Raw genomic sequence first — 18,927 nt, 5'->3', positions numbered from 1 at the left:
CTCGGAATCAATCACAGTGCTCCTCAAACGTTTGGCTACGCGTCAGACACATACAGTACTGGAGGCAAAAGAGATCACAAATGTGATGATTATGGGTCAAAGGATTGGAATGGATTATGACATGGAAATTGCTTTTTTACCACGCTAACCCACTGGGGGTACTGGGGGATCAGTCCATGTAAGGCTGCTAAAGGAATCTTGAACAATATGTAATACACACTCTTCACATGCATCAGTAGGCTGCCCACTGAAACCCACAGACGTGTGTTAATGGATGTCAGCGATGGATGGATTTATTGAAAAGCCCTGCACTATAGTGGCTGTATAGCCCTAAGCAGAGTGGCAATCCACTGAGCTCTTCATACGCTTTAAGCTTTTTCACAGATTGAACTTCCATTATGAAAAATCATACATAATATTTGTTTACATTCAAGTCTGACCGGAGCAGCTGTTCCACCAATTTGTTTATAGAGGAGTATTTTAGGCGCACTGTTTTGATTATGGAGCATAATCCGTGTTCAGCTACGCGCGCGCGTGTGTGTGTGTGTGTGTGTGTGTGTGTGTGTGTGTGTGTGTGTGTGTGTGTGTGTGTGTGTGTGTGTGTGTGTGTGTGTGTGTGTGTGTGTGTGTGTGTGTGTGTGTGTGTGTGTGTGTGTGTGTGTGTGTGTGTGTGCTTTTCAAAGGGGGAGGAGGGAGGAAAAATAAGTGTGACATCCAAGAGTAACAAAACCCCAGCTGAGGTGTTCTTGCTTCTGGCTGCGTCTCTGCTGACTGAGCGCGAGGGCACAGAAGTCTTGGTTGTTTGTGGGAGTTTGTGGGAGCCTCGCTCAGTTCTGGGTGGCTCTGTGGATGTATTAAACAGGCGTGAGGGTGGCCACACATGGCTGTGGCGTGTGCTGGGAAAGGGCAGCTGAGAAGAGGGAGACAGAGCCATTGTTCCTACAGTAGGTCAGTCAGCAGAGCACAAGTTCACTCACCTTCACCCACCTCGTGTGTTTTGGTTGGAAATGACTTTCAACCGGTGGGTCACAGTTGAGAATCTGTGGTGGGCGCGATGGGGAGGAGCCAAGGCGACATGTTCTCCTCATGTTCTGAAGCAAACATGCAGTGCTTCCACTCTTACTGTTCAAGCAGCATTCCGTATCAAGGGCTTTGTTCCAGTCTCACCTTGTAAAATGTGCATACGAAACTTTGCCTTCTTCATCTTCTGTTGCCTTCTTTTCCCTGAGCTCTTTAACAACACACTGAACCTCCACCGTGCACACATACCTGTACTGTACAGTGAGAGCTCATGCCAGTCCCCACTCCAGGCCAGGCCAGTTTTCTCTCTGTAATGGGTGGATACGTTGTATTGCATTGTTTTGGTGGATCAGGCAATGTGGATTTTATGTTACTGTATCTTCTGTTTTAATTAGGGATGCAGATACAGATGTGGGCATATTTATTTGAAGTTAGGTTTTAGTCCGCGTGCAGGTTCTTGGCCATGGGGAGCAGCCTTCTCTGGTCTGTTTGTCCTATACAGTAGTGAGGCTGTTCTTAGCTGTGAAGAGCTGAGGACTTGGAAAGAAGCCCAGCATGACCAGAATGTCTGGATATGCTGCAAAACTCTGGCACCACACCAGCATGGGGTTTTCCAAAGTGTGAGACATCTTGTGATATCATCTTAATGTACATGTGGACTCGTCCCGGGATGCACTTTCTCTTTCTCTTCCGAGCATCGCTCTTTGATCTCCTACTCCTGATCTGAACGGAAGGCGTAGCCTGAATTGCATGTTATCAGAGCGTCAGCACCTTCCGTGTTTCATGTGTGTCTGCACGGCATGTGATCAGGGACTATATTGTGTTGTACCGATATGCAGTTATGCAAATAAAAGTGTAACATTCATTTCCAGGCTGTGGCAGCAGCCAAGCCTTCAGATGTCCCAAGCAGCTGGAGTACAGTAGCAACATGTCTGTTCTGTCAGTTCAGATGCTTGAAAAGTGGCTGACGTGGCTCCTCTGTAGACATCTTCTGTATATGTAAAGTCAGAAAGCTCTGAATGTATTCGCCATAATTGTTGGAAAAACTAACATCTAAGGTCCCACCTCCTCCACCTTCTCCTGCGTGATCTATTAAACACATCGCAGCATGTTTTGCATTTTTCCACTCGCCCTCTGTTTTTGATTCCATTTTCCTCCCTAATCTGTCCCTTTAGTCCTAATTTCCTCTCAGTCTTACCACACGCTCTGAATGTAAAAATAATGACTTTTGTAATCATGTGGTTAATTAAAATCTCATAAGCCACAGATACATTATTATCGAATACACACCTCAACTTCTGTACGCGCAGTCCTGTACAGTGTGTTCTTGTTGTTTAGGCTGTTGTGCATATGCGTCATTGTGGTGTTTTTGGAAACAGTAGCCTGCTGCCTTGACTACCTGATGAGACTTGCATGTTGCCTTTACCAGTTCAAACTAGGAGGGACTTTAACTCCTTCACCTTGCATTGTGTGATTCTACGGAGAGAAACTTGTGGCAGTGTGTAAAGGTAAAGCGTGCATGATGACTGAGTGATTGGTTCTTCCATCATATGGGCTCAAAAGACACAGAAAGCAGAGACAGCGCTCCCATAAGTTGGCCTCCTTTAAGTCTTGATGGATTATTTCTCCATCAGTGGAAATTATTTAGCACTGGGGGTAATGGAGGTTGAAAAAAATCCCAATATGTCTTCACTTCCTGACCCCCCCCCCCTCACCGTTCCAGACATCGGTGTCAATGCCGTGGTGGTTCCAGACCCCTCTTCATGTAGTCGCAGACAGTTGAGACTGGAACATCCAAATGCCCTGCTCCTGCCCCCTACACTTGGATAGTGTTACCCTCAGTTACAGAGAATGGGCTGTGTAAATTTAGTTAGTAGATGGAAGGAAAAGAAATGAGATGAGGTCCAGTTGGGAGCTGTGCACATGCTACTTAACGGAGCACAAAGCCGCTCTTTCACGTGGGATCTGGAGCACATATGGAATAGTTTATCAAATGCTGGTCCTTCGCGTTCTCTCGGCTGCAGGTTTCCCCTTACCTCTGCATCTCACATTTACTTTGCCTCTGGAGTTATGTTGAAAATCCGCACCTGCATGTTTCTCTATCGGTCTTGGATCTCACATTGAGTTCTACTGTAATGCCTTTTACTTTATTAGACATTTAACCTGGACCTTGTGACTCTGTATAGGCTCTTTCACATATTCCCTGATAGTTTTCCAATGCATCTCAGTTGCTGCTTTATGGAACAGTTCCAGTTAAACTTATACCTTCTGAAGGATTCTATATAGTATATATATTTTGTCTGCCTTGTCTGCATGAATGAATTACTGTCCTCACAAATTATAACAGTATTAACAGTAACACAATGCCAGCGTGACATCATCTCCAAGGACTGGCCTCTAAACGGCACAGCTGGGTGTAGATAACAGAGCTGCCTGGATGTTTATTTTTTTCCCCTTCTGCATTCCAGCTTCGTTATTTATAATGGCCATGATATCCAGCTCAGGGGGTTACTTCTATAAAAGGAAGTTTTGTAGACTTTTGACGATTCGCTTGAAAGGAGGCTTGCACGCTGCGTGTTCTCAAGATGTAACCTTTAGATTTTCAGTTGAAGGAAACACTTGGCAAATTAATGGGGAGATTGGCTTTACTGACAGACAGTGGTGAATGTGATTGAATACCTCACTGCAGACAGTGCATAATTCACACAGAAAGCTATCGGATACCATTTAAATACAGCAGACCAAGAGGTGCCAGTACTGTATCAAACCTATGTTTTGCTGAGAAAGGCTCCACACATGGTTAATTATGGTGAAAGTTGACCTTTGACCTCTGACATTAGTTCGCTAGACGGCCCTTCAGGAAATTGCTGTTATTTACAAAGAGCTTGTCCTCCTGTTTCCAGTCGTATTGTTTGGTTTGGCATAAACTCCAACAGTTCACCCGGTTTCTTTAACCTGTTTAGTTCCCCTGCATGTGAGATGAGTAGTGTTGAGTACTTGGCCCCAAATGCTAACAGTCCAGTGGTACTGACACCCCATTAAGTAAATAACTGATGCTGTTTGTTGAGGTGCTTAGAATTCTTTCCTTAAGTTAATTACTGTAGGTTGATTACCAATAAACTGTGTGGGTTTGGTCAAATTGTCTGCAATTCTAACATTTACTTTACTTTTGTTTTGTTACAAGTTGAATGTACTGAAGTGTTAGTTCTATTTAAAGTATGTACAGTAATACCCTTTACCATGTTTGTCTACAAAGCTCATTATTAGTAAAGGGCCTCTGCATAAGATATATGGCATAGCATGTACTACTGCTCCTGTGTTATTGTAACCATCAGATCTTCCTTCACTTTTTCCCTCTCTCCATCTGTCTCTTTGGTAGACAAGGGTCTCGTGTGCTGCCCTGTCCAGCTCTGTTTGTGTATCTGATTGTGGGAAAATTTCTCGACTGTCCGTGAGAGTCCCCGGCTCTCTGGACTGGCCTTTCCCTTGGGTTCCTTAAGGCTCATTGAGGCTGATCACCACACACACACACACACACACACACACACACACACACACACACACACACACACACACACACACACACACACACACACACACACACACACACACACACACACACAGCAGTCTCCAGTGGTAGCACACATTCTTGCACTTGTAGAAGCTGTTCCTTTTACTGTTACTTGAGCTAAGCAACACAATTTGTCATCACAGAAGGGGGAGAACCTACACTTTTCAGAACAGTGATGAAGTTGCCTGGAATACATCACTCCCCATTAATAAATGACTTCAGACATAAATTGAGATACGCTCTTGAGGTGGCACAGACCTTTTGAGACTGGGCTGGACTGTGGTGTATTTACTAATGTTACAAAGCTGGACTTTGAACTTAGGATGAGTTTTGTATTTACAGATGTTTATTTTTATTAATTTGGTTCGGCACTCACATTTGTTCTACAGTATGTGAATTCTTTGATGTCAGATATACCATCATTTTTTGTTTGTTTGAGTTTGGAAGAATACTTGGTCACAGAAGGAGAAATGGCCAAGTTCAGGGGTTCTGTAATTTCTAATTCTATAATTTATGTCCATGCAACTATGTATCTTGCTCCCCTTTTAAGTCGCCATCGTGTTGTTTTCTTGTCTTCACATATGGGGCTTTGAAGCCACGTGACCATAAATAGTTTGATCCTGAATAAAAAAAACTAAAAATTTGAGCCAAACCTCCCTAGTGACTAAACTGTAGAACATTTTATAAGATCCTCACCACCGTAACTCATACTAAGACTTCTGTATTGCTAAATTTGGCATCCGTGTCTTATGCATTTCTTCTCCGCCATGTCATGACTTCATGATGCAGCTCAAAGCTCTTAAGTAGAATACAAAGCTGTGACAACTGTGACACTTTTACTGTCTTCTGCAGACTTCTCCCAGGCTGCAATGCATCATCTGAGCTCACTGCCACTGACGTGGATAAATGAATGCAGTCAAGGAAGAAATGAGAAGCTGTTCTGTCTCTTTTGCTATCAAGTATCTAGAGAGACAAACACCACACATATAGTGCACGCCGGTCATAGATCCTGCTTCCCTGGCAAGTTCCTTTTTTAAAACTCTTTTTTTGCCAAGTGACAAACTGCACGGCTGGCAACAACTAAAGCATTCAGAGGCTCTATGAATAGAGGTCTGTCTCTGGAGAGGCTCGTTGAAAGAGGGCCTTTTGCCTTTATTCCTCTAGAGGCGGATTAATCTCACCCAGGTTTTCACTGGCAGTGCACTTCAAATGGACTTGTGAAAGGCGACGTGTTTATTTGTGCTCCATTATAAACCATGCACTCTTTTTTTTCTCCAGATTTCGCATCTGTGGGTGTTCTGTAAGCACTACCAGGCTGTCCCTCCTCCTCTCTGCCTTGACTATTCTTATATGTACCTGTGGCACAGATCCCGACTTTCCTTTCTGACCGGCTTCTTGGTGTTTTTCTTACACCCGCTGTAATTGTCACGAAGCCCCATTTTAGTCTTTCTGAATCTGCTCTCGCTGATCAATACTGATGTAAAACACAGGTACTTCTTGGGAATGTTTCCATGTACTGTATAACGTTTTGCAGATGGCAGGAAGCATGCTAAAACAATTGTCATCCTTCTTTTGATATACACTCTAAAAGTCCCTGGTGATAAATATCACATGTGGACATCAGGTGACTTTTTGTGCTGTTCTCTTGGTTACTGACCCTGCACTTCACTCCCCCCCGCCCCTTCCTCCGCATGGTGCTGCAGCCTCTCAGAGCAGTGTGCTGTTTTTCCTCTCTTTCCACTTGTATAAATCTGGAGACTATCTACCATCAGCATTCAGGAAGTTTAGAGATAAACAAATGCCAGGAGCCAGCAGGAGAAACTCATATGACCCGACACTGTCCTAGCAAGTGGGTAGAGTATTTTAGGCCCTTCATCTATGTATGTTGTTTTTTATATTTACGCAAACCCGGTGACTGTTACACATGGGTAGGAAAAATCAAGCAGGATTTGGCTCTGTTTCATTTCTAGCATCATCACTGACTCTACCAGATGGCACATGATGCACGTTCCAACCATGCCATCAACTAATTAGTTGTACACTATATTCAGCCTCTTGTGTTTAAAATCCTTTTAGAATGTGGTTTTGTGCCAACTCCTCTCCTGTATATTCACTGTTGGAAGAGAGTGGTTGTCATACAGTTAAATAATAAGAGCGTGTTTTGTTAACATTACTGTAGGAACATGAGACGTGAGAGAGAGGTGGAATGAATTATGGTGATGCTGCTGTAAAGTAGCCACCAGCTTGACAACTTGCCAGTGCTGGATCAATTAGGGGTATTAGACAGACCAAACCTTTGGTGGAGACAAAATCGCTTTTATGCAGAATAAACTTACTTACTGTAAAATAACCAGGGATATATCAGACATCAGCTGTATGTTGGAAGGAAAAATTTTACTTATTGTTTATACAATGTGGTTGTGAGACGCCAAAAGGCAGAGAGACTTGCATTCTGGAGAGCAGTTCAGTGTGTAAGAACCTTGATGGCATATTACTGGAAGAATCCCTTAAACCCAATTAGCCAATGAGAATTAAATGAGATTTTCCGTTACATTTGAGAGGTAGCCATATGGGTTTTGGATCTCCTGTTAAGTTAATTATGCAGAGCTCTGACCTAGTCTTAGATGAAGGGAGAGCCCAATGTTAAGGTTTATCGCTTCAAACTGGATTCTTGTGCCCTCACAAAAATATTTATGTTGTGGCATTTCAAAGTATCATTTTTTTACCAATCACTCAGGACTTGTGTTTATTACTGTTTTGCCTCCTTCTGTCGTTCTTACTGCTTACTCCTGGTTGCCTGGGTCATCTGCCACAAAACATAAACTTGGCGATTTAGGAATGACCTACTGTTGGAAAGGAAATTTTGTAAGTTCTTTGTTCCTCACCCCTTGAATGGAGCTCACATTCAGTAAAAAGCAGGAGCAACATGAATCCATAATCAAGTGGAAGCCTTATTTTTCTGTCTGATCTTGTCTGAAGAAACAAACTCTTGGAGGTATGAGCAATACATTCTGTATTTGCAAATAAAAAGAAGTTTAGAATGGATAAGCTTAGACACAGCAGGAACATTAATCTGTTTTAATATATATATATATATATATATATATATATATATATATATATATATATATATATATATATATACATATATACACACAGTACACACACACAAACACATTGACACACAACAAACCGTCAATTCCTTGCCTTCCTGACATTCCATCCAAGATTTTGAGGAAGAGGAAATAGCTTTGCTGATCAGTGGCCTGCTGGCTTGTGAAAGGAGAAAGGAGGAAAGAAACCCTGCCGAGACTGATTTGTGCATAACATACATTTCAAACACATGTACACAGTCTCACTTCGAACACAGTTGACGAAGTATTAAAACAGACGCTGGCCATAAATCTGTCTCCGGATTTTGGATGCCGGTCAGCGGTGTTCGGTACATTTGGCTGATTTATCTTCTTTTTCTTTTTTCAGATTAGATTCCTTGAAATGTAATAATATATCGATTTGTCAAGCTTAGTGTATTTTTAGCTGTAGTATTCGACTCTGGATAATTAGAATCATCTCTTCTTTGGCTTCATATTTTCACTGTACTGTAGAAGAACTCAATGCTGAGTAGGGCATTTAGCCTCCCCCAAGGAGCTGTGCCACTCACTGTCACTCAAACACTGGTGATAGTGAGCACAGATTAGCTGTTGAGTCTTTTTTGTCTCATCAATTGATTACTTCTCCTGCAACTCCTCCAAATCTTAACAATCAATGAGAATCACTATTTAAATAGATGCCCTATGCTACTGTGTTTAAAAGAAAAAGTTAAGGTCACTGAGTTTCCCTTCATATCACGGTCTGCATCTCCAGTCACTGTGGTCTGAATGCACCACAGTGACTGTTGTGGCCATAATGCCAGTCCCACAGCCGTTCTTCAGTCTCAGAAGGTAAAAAAAATAAAGCTCATTGTTCTGTAAAGGAAACTAAAATGAAAGGAGAGGAAAAGGTATGGGGGAAAAATGGTGACCCACATTTCTGTAGCATTGGTATAACAATTCAAACTTGACCAATTAAGTTAAATGGCATATAATCTATAATCATATAAACAGCGTGTGTGTTGATTCAGATCCAGAGCAGATGTGATCAACCCCGATTTATACCACAGGGATGGTTTTATTATTCACTGTATTATAGGTTTTATTTCTGAGCAGAGGCCTGTGAATGGGACAACTGCTCGTTGTGTGACAGCTTTTCTTCCCTTATAACCACCAACCATCCATGCATCTTCCAAACTGCTGAATCCCATATGCGGGGTGTGGAGGGTGCTGAAGCCTATCCCAGCTGGCTATGGGCGAGTGGCAGGGTACACCCTGGACAGGTCGCCAGTCCATCGCAGGGCATTCCTTTATAACCTGCACTTATATTTATGAAACACTGAGCATTTTAGCAAGGAAACATCTGCACTGCATTTAGACAAAAAAAGATGTATAGCAACTAAATGATGACTAAGGTTTTGTGCACTTCTGATGATTCAGCAATAATTTTGTTTTGGCATACTGATGCTTTAAGCTGGAGATCCAGTGTAAAAATAGCCCTGCCCCGAAACTGTGCAGGGGGCTGTGTCGCTCACACTAGACTATAAAAGTACGAATATGACCCAGCAGATTCTAATAAATTAAAGTCTTGTGAGAATGACTCTTCATGGTCCTTGACCAACAATAATTCCAGAAAGAGCCCTAGGATGCAGCTTTTTTGTCTGCCATGCTTTTGTTTTGAAGGTATTAACCGAGATTGAATCAGTGGAAATACTTATTGCAGGGATACAGTCAGCATGAAGAGTATGTGTTTTTCATACCAGAGTGGTCAGAGTCTGATGAATGCCATCACTGGCTCACTAAGGCTGAATTCTTATGAGCAGAGTCCTGCTAGCATGATTTCACAGGCACTGTGGCAGTGGGTCTACGTAGAACGAATAAGCAGATTGTCAGTGTGTCGCTGAAAAGCCAGATGGATGTCAGTGGCACATGGTGCAAGACCGTGTGTCTGCCACTCAAGGAGCCCATCCTGTGCTCAGCTGGCTGCAATCAACACTATCATTCATCCTTCTTGTGGGTAAATATCTCACTATGGCAACGACTCTTCCCTCCACTCCTGCTACCCTGACACCCCTCCACCCAAAACTACCTTTATATCGTCCTCTTTGCCTCACACACTGCTGAGATGATGCATCTTCACTCATTTGGCCGGTCTACAGATATGCCTAATAAGCAGCGCTGTCGACAGGAAGTTATCGGCCAAGGTACCAGTGTAGTCTTGACCCAGCCCTGAAACTATGCATTTCAAGGACCCTTTGTCTTAAAATGTTTCTCTCCTCTACTGAAAGGAGTTATTTATCTGGACTCTGAAGTCCATGTGACTGTGTAGAGAAGAAAACCCTTCAAGGGGGACCCTTCTCAGATGGGGGATAGGATGTGGCAAAGGGGTTATTTAACTCAGGGGGATAGTAAATCAGTGTAATAACATGCTTGACCCTTCCCACTATATAGGAGTCAGCTGGAATGACAAACTCTGTGGAGTAAGATGGGACACAACTTATGTACTGTACTCCTGATTCCATTGGATCAAGGGTTGACTTATTGTTGTTTGCCCTGGCATGTTTCTGCAGATTTGCACCACATGGTGTAATGTGGGAAAATCATCATCCAGTATAAGTAGATGCTGCAATGTTTTTGGACAGTGGTATTTTCTGAATATCTTTGGTTCAGCGATGTTGCAAATAGAGTTTTGATCTGGGCAGTTGTTCTTGTTCACTGCTGGAAACGGGGCATGTTTCCTACAGGGTTAAGACACGATAACCACTGGATCTGTGCGGAGCTCTGGACAGACTGTTCTGACCTGCTGTAGCTATAAACAGGAAGTGTTTGTTATTATTCTGCCATTTCTTATAAGATGGTCAGAGTGTAATATAGTACAACACCCCGCCAGGCCAGATTCCTAAGTGGTGTTCGCTCAAGAAAGGGTGAAGAACTGTGGAAAAAGGCAGTTTGTCATTTATTTTCAGCAGTGTAGCTCAGAGTAAACTGTGGGTTTAGCTGGTTTGGTCGGACCCATTATGGTCAAACCAGACCAAAGGGTTAGAGAGTGTAATTGGTATAGACTATATTTAGGCAGTCCACTTCCTTTGGTTTGCGATAAAATCTTTAAAGTGAGTTTTTTTTTGTCACAGTGGCTTTAGACCTTTGTTCAGTTGTTGCATTTGCTGTCACTGAGTTATGCAGAAGGATAATTGCAACTACGTTCTGCTTACTTTGCGTACTTACACATCAACACACCACCTGTCCATTATAACTCCATGGGCACGACTTGCGGTTATCAGATTTTGTGTTTGTCTGCACTGGTTTGTTGTCTGACCAACTCACTTTTGCCTTCAGTTTAAATTAACATGACCTTGGGTGTTTAGACAACACCGTCCTTGTCCTGCGGTGCCACTGGGTTCAAAGAGTTCTTCCACCCATAACAAGGGGTCATAGGTCAAGAAAAACACTTAAGGTCATGGATGGAGACACGCACCTGTTCACAGGGGGCCTCCCACAGCGTAACAGATGACTCCCAGATGATTTTACAAAGGTGTGCGTGTGTGCGTGTGTCTGTGTGTGTGCGTGAGTGCACATGTGTGTGTGAATGTAAAATAGAGCGTGGGGGGGGCGCTGATCCCTGCAACGGCACTGCTTAGAATTAGACTAAACTCTTTCCATACATTTACTAGTATACAGTACTGTACATTGACTTGAGAAATAAGTTTGTCGGAAAACCTGATTTACACTATGTTGTATCAATGTCAAAAATTCTTTACCTAGAAAAGCTCAGATGGAGTATTTGGTTCATGGTATGTAAGAAGGAAAACCTCTCCTCGTCTGTACTTTTCAACAGGCTCTCCTAACTGGCCGATATTACACATTTTAATGTGAGTTGTATGGCAGAGGGTGCACTCTGTGGTTGGACATCCTTATGTTGGCTATATAACAACAACTGGAATATATAAAGTTTTCCTTCTTAGTAGAATTACCTTTTTAATAAAAACCAGACCCAGGCCCTGAGGTAATTTTTACCATTAGTATTCTCTGTAAATCTGTCTTATAGTTCACATGATTTAATTCACTGTGGACAAAGAAGGGGCTGTGTGATGTGTTATAACAAATTGGTTTCTTAATAATTTCTCAATCAATTTTTCTTCAACCTGAGCGTGTTATTTAATAATAATTGAACTTTACTGATCCCACATTGGGATTATTCTCTCTCTCTCATCCCCTGAGCGAGCAGTGGGCAGCCACAGTGCTGTGCCCGGGGAGCAAGTGCAAAGTGTCTTACTTAAGGACACACTTGGTGCTTCGGTGGGGCTTTGACCCTGGGACTTTCCGCTCCCCAAGCCAACGCTCTACCAACTGAGCCACCAAATGTTGCACCACAAACTGAAAGTTTGAGTTCAAGGCGTTGCATCATCTGGTAAGATGATGAAGCTGACACGAGGCCGTCAACAGAAAGTTGCCGCATTGTGCAAACATGATGGCATTTACTGTAGCTGGCACTCATTCATTCTGGGCGACACTGTGGGAGCAGGCAGCTGAGTGACCTCTGACCCTGCGCAGTCTGGCTCTGGGACACAAGAGCCATTCACATACTCTACTTTAGTAAAACGCCATGATATTAGTACAAATGACTGGAAATCCTTGTTACCGTATTGTTCCATTAATCCTGATAAAAGCAGTATACAGTATACTCAGTGTATACAATTTATAAATGAGCCGTTTAAATACTAAAGTCAGGAAGGAATGCTACCATAGCCAGCACAATTTATGGCCTATGGCTTCACTAACATTGGAAAACCTTTCTGTAGAGAACTTGAGAGATGAATAGCGCAGTGCTCCTTATAATCATGATTCATAGCCAACATACAATTACACCACGAATAAAAATGTGCCCTCATGTTTATGTTGTCTGGGTTCAGTTCCGGCTTTGTGCAGCCGTGACAATTTATGTCTTTGTGGGCATGAAAGTAAATGATTGTCTGCAAAGTGCTGTCACAGGGAATTCCTGGCTTAAACAAACTTAAATAAGAGGTTGTTTTGACAAACCTTAAATAATACACAGGGAAACGTGCCGTAAAACATGGCTGTTCGCTGCATGAGCTCTGGCAGCTGCCTGCTTGTGGACGATGACTCCTGGAAGACTGCTCTGGATGCCAGCATCCGCAGTCTGAAACTGTTCCGTACGGCCTGAGCTCCAGCTGTTTGTGCGACCGGCCCCCTACATGTGAGGAACTACTATACGAGGGAGAAGGTGTGGATCATGAGCCTGAAAGAGACTACTTTGGATGAGTCCCTTCCTGTCCAATACTCCATTTACATAATGCCCCACCTTTTTTCCACTTTGCCCTCTCTCAGTCTAGCAACTTAGCACTTGTAACATGTTCCTGCACTTTAACTGTATGAAACACGGCTGTGTGAAATACAGCACTCTCAGTCACTTTGAGCTCAGGAAGCTTCTCATCACTGACAAATGATGGGGAGGTTGTGTCCAGCTAGGTGTCACTCTGTGTGGTAGGTAGTTGGCACACACTCGTCTTTTTTTTCTATTTCACAAAATGAGGTTAGTATTATAACCTGGAAAATATGATCAGTCTTATTATTATTTCTCCATCTCCCCTATTAGTTTTTCCAGGGGGGGTTGGTGTTTATCATAACCACTCCATTTGCGTCAATTAGCAACTGTAATTTACCAGGTTGTGATGGATGAGCCAGTGGCAGTTAAGGTCCACTAAGCTAGACTAGATTATGAGTGCAGCTTACACTGCAGGGTATAATAGCCTAAAGAGAGAGTGATGCTGCACAGAAAGGGGGAGTGGTCAGGACAGCAATATATACTGTAAGCAGGCTCTGCCTAAGAGCCCAGCTAATGGATGCATCCCCAGGGCTCAGTCAGGAATGTGCCCAGGCATTACTGCCAGCGACCTGGTGTCATCCGTCTTCTGTCCCATGAGAAAAGATGAAAAATGTTGTTATGACTCCCCTTTTCTTTACTGTTTGGCAAACTGAGGTCTCCTGAGAGTGTGTGCGTGTGCGTGTGTGTGTGTGTGTGTGTGTGTGTGTGTGCGTGTGTTTGTGCCGAGAGTCCTCCTCCAGGCTTATATTTAGTAATATGACAAATGCATTTTTATTAATCAATTTATAAAATACCATAACACATAACATCGTGGCCTCTTCCCTGGCCTCACACAGATGGCTCTCACATAGACTCTGTACATGCATACATTTATAGGATATATCACCTTTTTAATGACATCCACACGCATGTTGACATACACTGGAGCTAGAATGCAGCAGGAGAAGTAAGGAGGGGTGGGGTGTTCCAAAGACAGAACAGGAGAGCACACGAGAGAGAGCGAGAAAGAGAGCGCAAAAGAGAGAGAGAGCGAGAGAGCGCGAGAGGGAGGGAGAGCAGCAACGTGGGGTCAGCTGATATCCAGAGACCGGTTGAGAAGCTCTCGGGGGGAAAGCAGACCAAACGCAGCAGCTTCAGTCCATCGCCAACTTTTCAAAGCACATGGAGTTTTACCCAACCTCATACCCGTAGGAGCCAGAATGCTTGACATATTTTCTCTGACCTTACTTTATTGAAAGGTACAGTATTATTCCATCGTTAGTGACGTGACACGGGAGCAATCCATCTGAGGACGGCCTGTCTGAAGCGGGTGAGTAGGAGATACGGGAGCTTGATATGCATAATATTTCCCACCTATTTTCCTGACTAATTCACCCCGAGTAGAGGATTGCACACAACTGTGGACAGATGTTTAAACCTTGTGCATCCAATTTATTGCATCGTGCTGAGTTTAGCCAGGATAACACACACTAGTAAGTTCAGTAAAGCTGGTAGGCAACAAGAGCTATTTCCACATTATTGTGTTATTGAGATTCGTGGAACGGGCAGTATTTTATTTGCCCCAATGCATGTAATTTCCATCTCCTTTTTCCAGCATACAACCCCCCCTCTTGTGTGCTGGTACACTATATGAGCAAGGTATTTGCCATATTGATAGCAGTGTTGGATCCACTTTGTGCTCAGGTTGTTTTTGTCTGTGTTAATGTTCTGGGGAACATTTCAACAATTGACAGAGCATGTGACAGCGTATGTACAGTAATTGCTACTGGCCTATTTCAGGTCCTGATCACACTTATTATCATATTAATGACATAGTTAGTGCAGTGTTGGAAATAGTGACCTAGCAGCCAAACATTCCATATATACTGTACTATGCATATATAGTCTATACTGTACAATACCAGCGAAAAGTGGGCTCAATATGGAACTAATGAAGCAGACATCCACTTACCTCTAAATGTAGACTGCCTTTAATGGAGCGCTGGCATCGCTCGGCCTTCCATATTTTTCTTCAAGTAAAGTGGCAGTAATGCTTCATTACAGCCTAAACAACAACATAAACTCTCTTCTAATCTCCCCGGCTTCTGCATTTGAAGACATTCTGGAGAATCTCTTCCTACTGTATGTGTAAGCGTTGCCTATTTAGTCGAGTCTGTCATGCCAAAGATACTGTAATAGTGATATAAAACAATGCGCACAAACATAATTTAGTTTTCATCTCTTTTATAAGCTTGTGTTTGAAGATTGATCAACCGGAGCCAAAATTAATTCATATATTCTTGGGACCATGTGTTTTCTTTTGACGTGTCTTTTTTTTGCATTGTAGTGTCCATTTGCACCACATTAAAGGCTTATTCCCCAGTTGGTGGGGAATCCATGTGCGCCAGGGGGCAAGCAGGCTGACACCACTAAAAGATTCAGCGTGTTGGCAGGGCATTAATGAAAGTTGAGGGTTTGCACATGCAGTAGCGTCTGTACACACCCTATGCTGCCATCAGCACTTGAAGGGCTTTTCATATTTTATCGACCATTACAGATGCAAAAACTGCTGTTTCAGGATTAGAGGTAGTGTGAAGGAGAGCAGCCCCCTCCTTAGAAAAGAAAAAGACATGAGGCCCTGAAAGCTGCTTCGATTGAGCTACTGCCTCTGTTTATCTGAATGGAATTATCACCACATTGCCATTACAGTAGAATACTTACTGTGTCCTTTCCTTTCTCCATTTCAGTGGAAGTCCCCCACACTGACTATGTGTTACATAGTAGTATTGTATTTGTGTCAGTGACACACTTTCTGGGCCTTATGATGTGTAAGCATATCCTCTTCACAGTGCCTCGATTGAGTGCACTATTACCACAGGCTATTTTTAAGATTGGCTGGTCACTTCAGAGGGTTGTCTCTATCTGCGTGGCTATAACTGTTCCAGAAGAGCATTCCAGACTATACCCAGAAGCCCTCTGTACTGTATGCTGCAGCTGTTGACTTTCTTCCTGGCAAGATTAATGGCTCAACAATGCACAATACAATGTGCCCCCGATCGTCTTGCCAACATTGGTAGATGGAGTCAAACGTGAGAAACTAAACAATAGCAAAGTCACACTCGGAAACTAAGCTTAATTTACTAGGCTTGTAACTGTTTAGCAAGGGCATCTATTAGTTTGTGTCTATACCAAATAATTTATAGAGACTATGTTGACATAAGTGAGTTTTTATGGAGATATATAGTAATAGTTCTAAGCTGAGCTATAAAGCTGTACAGTACAACAACTGAAAACTCTGGTTGTACAGTGGTAGCAGTTAAAAGTGACTAGCGTTTTAACTGCAGTACTGTGGCGTCGCCACGGTGCAGCGAGTGCGTCGCTGACTAAGGATTCTTAATCCTGCAACGGGTTGAAAAAAAATCAGGACGCTTGTTTCGTTTTAACCACCAGGTGGCGCAGCGTTGATTAGAAGCCTCCAAAGCACTACAGCGTAACTGAGGTCCGACTGTTCATTTCTACCTGTAACACACATATATTACACCAGACCTATTTTACTATTAGGTTTTTACTATTAAGTATCTGTTGTGTGTTCAGACGTAGGGAGTTTGAAGGGCAACAACTTGTTGATGGCTTAGTTATTTTCTGTTCACTGCAATGTTATAATTGTTCTGTGTGGTTTAAAACAGGCAGCGCCACAGCAGCAACACATTCTTGTTTTCATTCTCCTCAGCTTTTTCATGTTTTTAAATAGCAGGTGTCTCTTAAGGATATGCACACACCCACCGCTCTAACATCTGATACAACATATTGACTTCACATAATTCCATGATTATGGGTCGCGTTTTAATTAATATAATTTAAATGCGCAAGTAAAGACGTAGAGCGCAGTCCATCTGCGACTACAGCCGCTTATTTAGGTTTTAAACTTCCAAAACTTGTTAATGAATGTTTTCCAATAGTCGTAGATTTTACATAAATAACCGGAATAATCATAGGAATTTGTTTTACAGCAGTTGTCGATCGTAATTTTGACAGGACACCAGAAATCAGCAGATCTACAGCGACGCATTACAGCAACATGTTTGTTCCTACGCGTTTACTCTGTGTCTGCAGAACTGCAGTTTGACTTGTTTTGACTGTGCGTGTCATTGTAACTGAGTGGCTGAGAGACTTATTCGACCCGTGTACGTTTCAACATTTTCATTTCCCATCCGTCCATCCAGCCACTTTCACCGACGTTTTCGTTTCTCTTTCGATGAGCGGCAAACGAATTTTAATCAAAGCACCGCCTTACAAACCAATAAAACAGGCAAAAATATTTGTTTTTTACAAAAAGACACGGAATTGGAGTTAATATGTTTTTATTGTTTAGAGACAAACGGAAAACACAAAAAGTCGTTCTCTCGTTACCTTTGCTTATAATTTGGTGGAGACATCAAACTCTTACACAAACACGTGACGTGTTTCGGAGTCATGTGTCCAGACAGAGAGTGACCAATACACAAATGGATGTGCAAATGCAAGCTACGAGAGAAACGGGGGAGTGGCGCACTAGATGTAGCGAGAATTTGTTTTGACTTTGCGTGTCATTGTAACTGAATGAGTGGCTGATGTGACCTATTCAGCCCGTGTATGTTTCAAAACTTTGATTTCCCATCCGTCCATCCATCCGCCTTCACCGGCTTCTCCTTTCTCTTGCTATGGGCGGCAAACAGATTTGAATAAAAGCACCACCTCACAAACCAATAAACCGAGCAAAACTATTTTTAACTAAAACACAAGGAATTGTATTTAAAACTGTTCTTTCGTTTAGAGAAAAACGAAAAACAAAAAACCTCTGCTTTTAGTTTTTAGTTAGGGCAGCAGTCTTAGCAGAGAGGTCCAGACTGCCGCTCAATGAAACACGAGATCGAATGATATGTGATGTGTTTCATACTCAGATGACTTGAATCTGAGTTCGACCAAGTTTTTGCTTGTCTCATGTTTGCTCACAGTCGCAAAGGCAAACTTCTCATCCCCCTCCCCTCCCCCGTAGAGGCGCATAGACATAATGTGTTGCTACCACTCGATCAGCAGGTGAGAAATACTTCAGCTCCGGGACAAAGCTCCGTGGGAGACTGGGCAGCATCGGGCGGCGTGATCAGCTGCAGTTGATCAGGCGACCAGCAGTTCGTAGTCTTGGGGATCCATGCACTAAATATTATGACGATGTTATCTTGTGGGTCAAATGATAATGATGAGACGCTGTTTTTCCAATAATTAAAATTGAAAGAGTGCTCCCACTGAGATTCGAACCCGGGACAAAAAACTTTACAGACACCCTTCTTAACCACTAGGCCAGCTAAGACTTGAAAAGTGGTTTTTCTACAACAGGCTATATGACATAATCAACCACGATGTTTTAGGACCAAAAGTGGGAGTCAATCGCCGTCTACAGGCCAGAAGGACGTAACACACTCTATCACAGTACAAACAGGGTGCTGACGCGCGGACACGAAAGCAAACCACAAGGGGGGCTGTCACTTTTAACTGCTGTCACTGTAGTTCATCAACAAAATATTGTCTGCTTCCTTTCCTCTCTGACATTATTAGTGAACGTGTCTCAAGTTAGACTGTGATCCCGTGACCGTGGCGCGTTCCTCTCAAGTGAAATAAAAATAATAATTTCACATGGCAGGGTAGTGTTTTGGGGGTTCAAGGGAAAGAGATGCCATGGATCGGATTTCATTCTGAGCCCTGTTAATATGTGGGAATGTCGGTCTTGAAATGCGGTGTGGCTGACTGTCTTCTTCTTCCCAGTATTAATAGCATCGTTTTCCCAGTGAACCGGTCCATTTGATGAGCAGACATGTGACTTGCAGAGATGTGCCTGTTGGCAAGTGGAGAAATGGGTCAACAGTAAATATGTGCTTCTGATGTTAGTC

At 42.9% G+C, this 18,927-nt stretch overlaps 1 protein-coding gene across 3 annotated transcripts in view; it reads left to right on the top strand.

Annotated features, from left to right (window-relative positions):
* The window catches only part of daam2 (dishevelled associated activator of morphogenesis 2), a 69,658-nt gene that overhangs the window by 1,512 nt on the left and 49,219 nt on the right, over window positions 1–18,927 (top strand). The window contains exon 1 of one of the 3 annotated variants that reach the window (XM_029138106.3): window positions 14,076–14,333. The exons of the other annotated variants lie outside the window; for them this stretch is intronic. The gene's annotated coding sequence lies outside the window, so the exon portion shown is untranslated. Of the gene's footprint in view, window positions 1–14,075; window positions 14,334–18,927 lie in introns of those variants that run through there. 3 annotated transcript variants of the gene reach the window in all.

The sequence above is a fragment of the Betta splendens genome, chromosome 22 (assembly GCF_900634795.4).
Source record: "Betta splendens chromosome 22, fBetSpl5.4, whole genome shotgun sequence".
Taxonomy (NCBI): Eukaryota; Metazoa; Chordata; class Actinopteri; order Anabantiformes; family Osphronemidae; genus Betta; species Betta splendens.
Note: the sequence above shows the minus strand (reverse complement) of the source record. Positions and strands in the feature narration are given on the sequence as shown.